The sequence below is a fragment of the Lucilia sericata genome, unplaced genomic scaffold (assembly GCF_015586225.1).
Source record: "Lucilia sericata isolate MDLA Ls3-8-SP2 unplaced genomic scaffold, ASM1558622v1 Contig000558F_arrow, whole genome shotgun sequence".
NCBI classification, from domain to species: domain Eukaryota; kingdom Metazoa; phylum Arthropoda; class Insecta; order Diptera; family Calliphoridae; genus Lucilia; species Lucilia sericata.
In genome coordinates, this window is record NW_023994568.1 from 122,501 (window position 1) to 132,212 (window position 9,712).

At 31.4% G+C, this 9,712-nt stretch overlaps 1 protein-coding gene across 2 annotated transcripts in view; it reads right to left on the reverse strand.

Annotated features, from left to right (window-relative positions):
• Positions 1-9,712, reverse strand: part of LOC119606190 — a 52,206-nt gene extending 42,494 nt beyond the window's left edge. The window contains exon 1 of one of the 2 annotated variants that reach the window (XM_037959607.1): positions 9,343-9,712. The gene's annotated coding sequence lies outside the window, so the exon portion shown is untranslated. Of the gene's footprint in view, positions 1-9,176 lie in introns of both variants that reach the window. The other variant, XM_037959606.1, reaches the window with a different exon arrangement.

Below are 9,712 nucleotides of genomic sequence, written 5' to 3' on the forward strand. Positions count from 1 at the left end.
TTTAAGAAAGTATTCTCGATGTCGGAATTTTAAGAGATAATCGTCGATTTCAACTGACTTCTACAAAAAGGCGATTCTATTTTATATGGATTTTTTTAAGAAAATCGTTTAATTCAACATTTGGACATTTTGCGACTTTTGATTATTATGGAATTGATTGATTTTTTATGGAATTTTTTTAAGAAAATCGTTTAATTCAACATTTGGACATTTTGAGGCTTTTATTAATTGATTATTAAAATTTTTTGCTCACAAAAAACTATACTTTTTAAGAGAAAATTTTCGATTAGGACTCTCTACTCTACAAAAATGCGATTATATTTTTTTATAACATCTTTAAAATAAAATCGATTCATGGAATTGCTTAAGAGAAAGTAGTAGGATTCGATATTTTGATATTTTTCGACATTTAGTTACAAAAACGATTATTCGACACTTTTCACACTAGAAAGTCGACTTTTTTCTCAATCAATTAAAATTGATTTATTTAATTCGATGTTTTTAATTTCACAACTATTTTTGACTTACATATATTTACAAATTTATTTATTCGATTTTTTATTCACAAAAGAGACGACTTTTAAAAAAACTGATTTTGACTTTATTCTCAACAAAATTGATTTATCCATTTTTTAGGACGAAATAGACGTCTTGTCTTTTTGAAATTTTTTGACTATTTTTCACAAGTCAATCTTTTAATAAAAAATTGTCAACTTCCCTTTCGGTTTCTTCAACAAAAAGTCGATTATTATTTTTTTATGAATTTAACATCGAACTTTTCATATAATCGCCCCTATATACATGTATGTATACCTAAGCGATATTCCAAAACTTCTAGTTTAAAACTATATTATTTTTGAAACCTCATCCAGAAACTAGAGCCAAGGTAAAACTTTCCTATATTTACGTATAATTATTATCTTGAACAATAAAAATTTTGTAAAAATCCTTTTTTTACAAAAACGAGTTTTCACTTTTTTTTTAACAAAGAACAAGCAATCTTTTCAAAAGGTTCTCAAGTCAATGTTATTTATTTATGTACTTTAAGATTTAATACGTATAATAATTTAATATTTTTTATGACTTCAATTGTTTATTATATTTTTGTTATTAAAATATAAACAAGCTTAAATAAAAAAACATTGAATAAACGTCATTTAAATAATTTTTGCCATAATTTTTATTGTTTATAAAATACAACAATATTTACAAGTGTTGCCCTATTGGCAGGCCTAATGTTGCCATACTTAAGGCATAAGAAGCAAGGTCAATTTAACCTATAAACGAAATTATGATGACAAATTTATTTTAAAGTATTTTGTAATTATTTTCCACTAGTATTTGTCGGAAATAGCGTGTATAATTGTGATTTTAAATTGGCTGAAAGTACTGGGGTATTTTTTCAAATAGGAAATTAGTAAACTGTTGATTGGCTCTATGCCTGATTAATAAGTTAGTATTTATTAGTTAATTTATACATTAAGAGAAATATTTTTAAAATTCTTTAAGTATAATTGGCAACATTCCATTATTGTAGTATAAGGAAGTAAAAATGACAAACTTTGAAATTTTAAGGTAGAGAGCTACGCTTTACAAGGACCGCCAGATAATGTAATTGATTAGACTATAGAATAGACTTTAGACTATAGACTAGATTATAGACTAGACTATAGACAAGAGAATAGACTATGCTCTAGACTAAAAAACTAGACTATAGACGCCCCTAAAGAAGATATTGTCCTACAGTCTATATTGTACTATAGACTAGACTATAGACGCCCCTATGGCTTTAGGAAACAAAGATCAACATTAGATGCAATTGCAATGGTCGTAGACATTGCAATGGAAGCTATAGAAGGCAGCAGCTGGGGAAAGGGATCCAAGGAAAACTGTGTTCTCATAACCCTCGATATAAAAAATGCATTTAACACAGCAAATTGGTAGAATATTCTGAATGCTCTGAATATGAATAAACATTCCAACTTATCTTGTAGCAATAATAAAAGACTACTTCCGACAGAAAATACTAATATACGAAACCGACAAAGGAATTAAAATCCATAATATGACTGTAGGAGTTTCACAATAATCGGTGCTTGGAGCATTGCTGTGGAATGTGATGTACGATGGCATCTTGAATTGGCTTTGTCGACGACATAGCGTTGGTGATAGTAGCGAAAATGACGAAGCTAAGATAGTCTCGGAAAGTTGTATTCAGTTGGTGAAGTCATGGCTCAATAAAATGAGTCTATCCTTAGCTGATCATAAGACGGAAGCTGTGCTCACAATTAATCGTAAAATGGTAGAATACATAACTCTCCAAATCGTAAACTACGAGATAAAAACAAAAGATTCTCATAAATACCTAGGAATTCTGATAGATGACCGCTTAACATTTAAGCATCATCTCAATTATGTGAGGGATAAAGCCGTAAATGTTTGTACAGCGCTTTGCTGAATAATGCCGAACACAGAAGGAAAGTGCTATCAGGGGTAATCAAGAGTGTTATTCTTTATGATGCTCCGATATGGGAATCTACTAGATTCAAGACCTACATAATTGGCTCTGTATACAGACTTGCAGCGATTATATTTCGCGTATAGGACGGTTTCGGATGAAGCAGCCCTAGTAATCGCTGCTAGCATACGAATACGAATTTGATGCACGGCACACTGAGATTTTAGAAGTCAGAGTATAGATGAGTGGCAAGCAATGGTCAGCATCTACGAAAGGTAGATGGACATATACGTTTATACCAAATATAGAAGCCTGGTCCAAAAGGCGACAAGGTTTTCTAAATTATTACATAACTATAGACGAGAATTGGGAAAAGCTATGTGAATATGTTAAAACTGTCCTTTTAGAATTGCAAAAGCAAGAGGTACTGTTTCCCCCCTGCGATTTAATACTTTCGCAAGGATTGGGTTTCAGCGAAAACGAAGTTGTTTTAGCGGGTTAAAGTCTTGCACTTCTGGTATCATCGGACAACCAGAGCCTTTCAATGATTTTTTCCTCGTAAAAAAAAGAATAGACTATACACTAGACTATAGACTAGACTATATACTAGACTATATACTAGACTATAGACTACACTATAGACTAGACTATTGACTAGACCATAGACTATACTATAGATTAGACTATACCATAGACTAGACTATACTATATACTAGACTATACAATAGACTATAGGCTTGACTAGACCATAGACTAAACTATAGACAAGAGATTAGACTATAGACTAGACTATAGATTAGACTAGACTATAGACTAAACTATAGATTAGACTATAGACTAAACTAGAGATTAGACTATAGACTAGACTATAGACTAGACTATAGACTAAACTATAGATTAGAATATAGACTAGACTATAGACTAGACTGTGGCCTAGACTATAGACTAGACTATAGACTAGACTATAGACTAGACTATAGACTAGACTATAGACTAGACTATAGACTAGACTATAGACTAGACTATAGACTAGACTATAGACTAGACTATAGACTATATTATAGACTAGACTATAGACTAGACTATAGACTAGACTATGGACTAGACTATAGACTAGACTATAGACTAGACTATAGACTAGACTATAGACTAGACTATAGACTAGACTATAGACTAGACTATAGACTAGACTATAGACTAGACTATAGACTAGACTATAGACTAGACTATAGACTAGACTATAGACTAGACTATAGACTAGACTATAGACTAGACTATAGACTAGACTATAGACTAGACTATAGACTAGACTATAGACTAGACTATAGACTAGACTATAGACTAGACTATAGACTAGACTATAGACTAGACTATAGACTAGACTATAGACTAGGCTATAGACTAGACTATAGACTAGGACATACGACTAGACTATAGACTAGGACTATAGACTAGACTAGACTAGACTATAGAAGACTATAGGACTAGCTAATAGACTAGACTATAGACTAGACTATAGACTAGACTATAGACTAGACTATAGACCTAGACTATAGACTAGACTATAGACTAGACTATAGGACTAGACTATAGACTAGACTATAGACTAGACTATAGGACTAGACCTATAGACATTGACTATAGACTAGACTATAGACCTAGACTTATAGACTAGACTATAGACTAGACTTATAGCCTAGACTATAGACTAGACTATAGACTAGACTCTAGATAGACTAGCTTAGACTAGACTATAGGACTCGACTATAGACGTAGACTATAGACTAGCTATAGACTAGACTATAGACTAGAGTATAGACTAGACTATAGACTAGACTATAGACTAGACTATAGACTTAGACTATAGACTAGACGACTATAGACGACTATATAGACTATAGACTAGACTTAGACTAGACTAACATAGACTAGACTATAGCTAGACTATAATAGACATAGATAGACTATAGACTAGACTATAGACTAGACTAACTAGACTATACTAGACTATAGACTAATATAGACTAGACTATAGACTATACTATAGACTAGACTATAGACTAGACTTGACTAACTAACTAGACTTAGACTAACTATAGACTACTATAGACTAGACTATATACTAGACTACTAGACTATAGACTAGACTATACTATCTAACTATTATAAGACTATGACGATTTATAGACAGACTATAGCTATTTATAGACTGACGATACTATAGACTAGACTAGACGTACTTTCTCACCTAATTTTCATATTTTTTCTAAAAAGTTAAAGTATGGCATAGAATTATTTTGTGTAAAAATTAAACTCATTAAACTTGAATGATTCACTCAAAAGGCCCGACTTTAGAATTTCTTTTTAGACTCCTTTAACTGAATCACAATCTATTTTTGTGGATTAACTTATAATGTATTTAACAAGACTAAATTATATACTCATTTTGTATTTGTTGTCATATTTCTCTAGAATTTCACGCATTAGGAAGATTTATACAGATCACTGATCTTTATGAGTCATAGGTATTTAAGCAAATACCTACTTATTCATATATTTTTAACTACATTAAGTTAATGTTTTCTTTTTATTTATATTTTAGTCATCGAAACAAAAATTATTTTTTTTTTAATAATTTATAATGAATTGTCATGATTGCAATTTATTTATGGCGTACTCAGACACTATTAATTTAATTATATTTGCAAGCGATTTTTAATAAAATTTATGAAGGATTTGAAAGTATTGTCTATTGAAATGAAAGTTGTGGGAATTGATAAAGTTATTAATAGAATTAGTTTTATTAGAAAAAGGGAAATGTATATGAATTAGAATTGTTTAGCGAATGTTAATGACAAGTAAAAGTTTCAGAGAAAAACTGAATAAAAGGGAATTGAACAAGATTCGGATAAGATTTAGGCTTGAAACCAAATTTACTAAAATCCGAAATTGTATTTCGAAAAATATAATATTTTGCCATTTTATAAAACATTTCTATAAAAATCACTTAACTTGTCAATGCCTAAACAATAAAACAACAACACTGACAATAATTTATCGCAAAATTAAACTTTAATAACATTTTATAATAATTAATGTTGTTTTTACAATTAAAAATACAAAAATCACAAGAACCACTATAATAAAAAAAATATTCAGATAAAAAAAGCGAAACCTCTCGAGAAGAATAAAATAAACTATTAAAGATAAGCTTCAATAATAAAATAATTATAAATTAAAAATTATATTTTATGAAGAACCTAATGTCATAAACTACTATAATGTAGAATTTAAAGAAAAAAACTGGATATTACTTTTTAATTTACAACATTTTTCATTAATTTGATGAAAGAAACATAAATATTAGAGGCTTAAACTAAAATATGTAAATTGTTGATCAAGTCATAATTTTTGTTATCTTTTGTAACACATTTTATGAAAAAAAAGTTAAAAGATTTTGAAAGAAATACCAGTTTTGTTTATTTCCAAATTAGTTTTTGTGATCAATATATTTAATCATGCATTTTAGGGTAATAAATCATTGAACTATATATACAGATATGGGTAAACATGAGGCACACACGATACTCAAGGTTCATTCAATTAATCAAAAAGTTATTGACATTTTAAGGTTTAAAACGGTATCAGGTAATTAAAGCAAATTGGTAAATGTTTAGAAGTCCTAAAGAAACTAGAACTATAACTGGTCAAATAGTGCAAATTAAATTCTAAAGGGTTTATAATCTCACCTCAGGGATTTCCCGGTCTCATCGACTAACATATTAGGCAAATACTAGATGTCACATAGCGGCTTTCAAGTAGTCAACACGCCTATCTTAAGGGACATTTTACTGTAACATGAGGTTGTTCGAGATATAGAAAGATCTCTCGTATTAAAACAGTGCAGTCTTCGTCAATAATCTCTTACTAAAGAAACTAGAACTATAACTGGTCAAATAAATTCTAAAGGGTTTATAATCTCACTAACATATTAGGCAAATACTAGATGGCACATCGCGGCTTTCAAGTAGTCAACACGCCTACCTTAAGGGACATTCTACAGCGATATGAGGTTGTCTGAATTTAAACAGTGCAGTCTTCGTCAATAATCTCTTACTAATCTCGATGACGAAGAGTAGTATATCAGTAACTGAATAGTTACATCAAATTTTGGTAACAGCATTAAGTCCAAGCAAGTGGAACGAGGCACACCTCAGGGCGGTATAATTTCTTCACTACTTTAGTTCAATATTGTTAAAAACCTCGATTCGTATTGAACTGGATAATAGCGGGATACAAGTTGATACTATATTGTGACAACATGTCCAATACCTGGAACGTGCTCACCAAATGGGTCACACTCAAGTAAGACAGAACTGGAACTATTCACAACAAAAACAAAGAATCCAAGCTTCAAGTCACGTTCCTTATTAAACAATTCTAGATATCTAGACTCTTCTAAATTCTAGTCTCCAAATTATAATGGACGCTAAGCATCCAACATAAAGTCAGAAAAGCAACCTACTAACCTGTCGTAAGATGTTTGGAAGGAAATGGCGAATGTATAGATATATAGTACGTCCTATTTTTATATATGGATCATTTGTATGGTGGACTTAGATTAAAAAAAATCTTATTGTAATCAACTATACAAATATCAGAAATCAGGGTGTATTGGAATAACAAGAACTCTAAGATCTAATCTATCAGTTCATATAGACTTTTATCCGGATGTTGAAGTTCAAGAACATGTTAGGATTTTAAATCTACTTAGGATTTATTTTAAATCTATATTAGGATTTTAAATCTACTACCCTCAATCGCGAGCTAACCATCCGACCATTCTACCTCAACACAGACTTGGATAGAGTATTCAAAGTCGGAGTTCTTTCTAGGAATGAATATAACGCAAGGAGTTATACAGTTGGTTTTAAAATGTACTGTGGTATTGGTTCTGGAGTTTTCGCGAATAAACCGGGATAAGCATCTCTCGCCGTTAACAACTATAGCGTTTTTCAGGCTGAAATATTTGCGATAATGAGCTCAATGTTCGTGACAACATAGGATAGCTACTACCCAAGACCTACAACAGTACCCCAGTTTGGGTCCCTGCAAATATGGACTACTATGGATGGAAATGAACAGATAGATGAGCTAGTCAGAACGAGATTTACGCTGGAGATCTTTAAAGCCGTTTCAGTAGCAATTCCGTTGGGATTTATCAAAAGTATTATCCTCAGGTTCTTCAAAAGGCCAAACATATATGCAATAATCCAGACAGATGTAGAGATTCCAAGTTAATGTGTTTCCTCCTTTCAATGAGAGACTCACGAGGCAACTTATAAACCGAAACAGCTGGGATATAACGTGTCTATTGTCAGTAATAACTGTACACTGGGTCCTAGACAGACATGCAAGACGGCACGGCCTATTTTAAAGAATTTTGTTGAAATAGATGAAAGAGGAAACTGTCTTCCAGTTCCTCCTCCTTCTCTGCTAATGCCCTACCCTAGCTGTCAAGAGGAATAAATTCTTAGGAAGATGCACTATACCCAACTACTTATAAACCGAAACAGGTTGGGTATAACGAGGTTTTTGGCAGTAATAACTGTACACTGGGTGCTAGACAGACATGCAAGTCGGCACGGCCTATTTTAAAGGAATTTGGCGCAATAGATGAAGGAGGAAACTGTCTTCCAGTTCCTCCTCCTCTGCTAATGCCCTACCCTAGCTGTCAAGAGGAATAAATTCTTAGGAAGATGCACTGTACCCAACCCTGGTGAAGTATCTGGGTTCAAACTTGTGAACAGCACTAGCAGGAAAAGCTTTTTTACCAAAAATACACAGTTTGTTCGCAACCTGTTTTGAATAGGTCAGTAGTTGAACCACACTGTCTGAACGGAGTCTCTTATCTGCTAAAACGGGATCCAGGACCTCCTGAAACTACGTTTATAGCCTGATTAATGATGTGCACCTTCTGAAAGTAACATGGTTACTGTCAGTATTTTTGGGTCAAAAAGCGCGGCTTGGAATTACTTTGGTTACAGGCATCGTGATCTTTAACAATGGACAGGTTATGTCCATGGCTTTGAATATCGTACTCATGTGTTACAGTACGATATCGGATCCCTTAATTAGCAACCTAACATATGTTTATACTAGAACTTATACTTAAGCGGGTAATAATGAACTGATTGTGGGATTGATGCTCTAAATGTGAAAAACCTTCGGCCCACTCTTGTCATTGAGCCACCTCTGGGCTCAATTAAATTGAGTTTAGGCTGTGCTAAAAAAAAATGTTAATAAGAAACACGCAAACCAGGGTTAACAACAGTAATTTGACATTCAGTCCGAACGACACGCAGCGCATGCAGCAACATTACAAGCGGTTGTTGCAATTTGACAAAACGCAATTTTCTTTATAAAAATTAATAAATTTTTAACAAAAAATTATTCTTAAAATCTTAAGTAAAGGCTTAGAAGATTTAATATTCTACACATGCTCCAAATTTAAAAGCCTAAAAACGTGCTTATAATGATTTATTTCAATATTAAAAAAAATAATTAAAAATATATATTTTTTTACACAAGTTTTTTGTTTGTTTTGTTTTGTTTTCAATGTAAACAACAGCAAAACAAAACTCCTTTTCAAAATAAAAACACCTTTTGTTGTTGTTCTTAATGCGTTGAGAACAATAACAAAAACACACACACATACTATAATACACTTCAGTAACAACAACGCATGATCACCTTGATGCGCCACTGATCATTTGTTTATTATTATTTTGTTTCTTTCTCTTTTTTTTTACTTTTGATTCTTTTTATTTCCAAACAAATTCTTTTTGTATAGAATATTTTTCTTATAAATTTTTTTTACTCACTTTAATTTTAAAAACTTTTATTTACTTGTGATTTTTTTTGTTATTTTTTTTAAATTGATTTTTTTAAATAATTTTCCACTTCAATTATTTTCTATATTTTAGCATTATTTTTATTTTATTTATTTAATCTAACTACAAAAACACTTCATCATCACTTTTTTATAATTGTTGTTGTGCCTTCAAATCACTTTGAAACGTTTGATCGATCGCGTTTAGTTTTTTTTTTTGTTTTGTTTTTGTGATTTCAATTCAATAACAAACAAAAATCAAAATAAACCGTATTATTTTGTCGTTATACCACGTATCGAGCGTGAGCGTGAGAAGATCGCGTGTTATGGGTTCAACAGACGTCGTTGTACTGATATTTGAA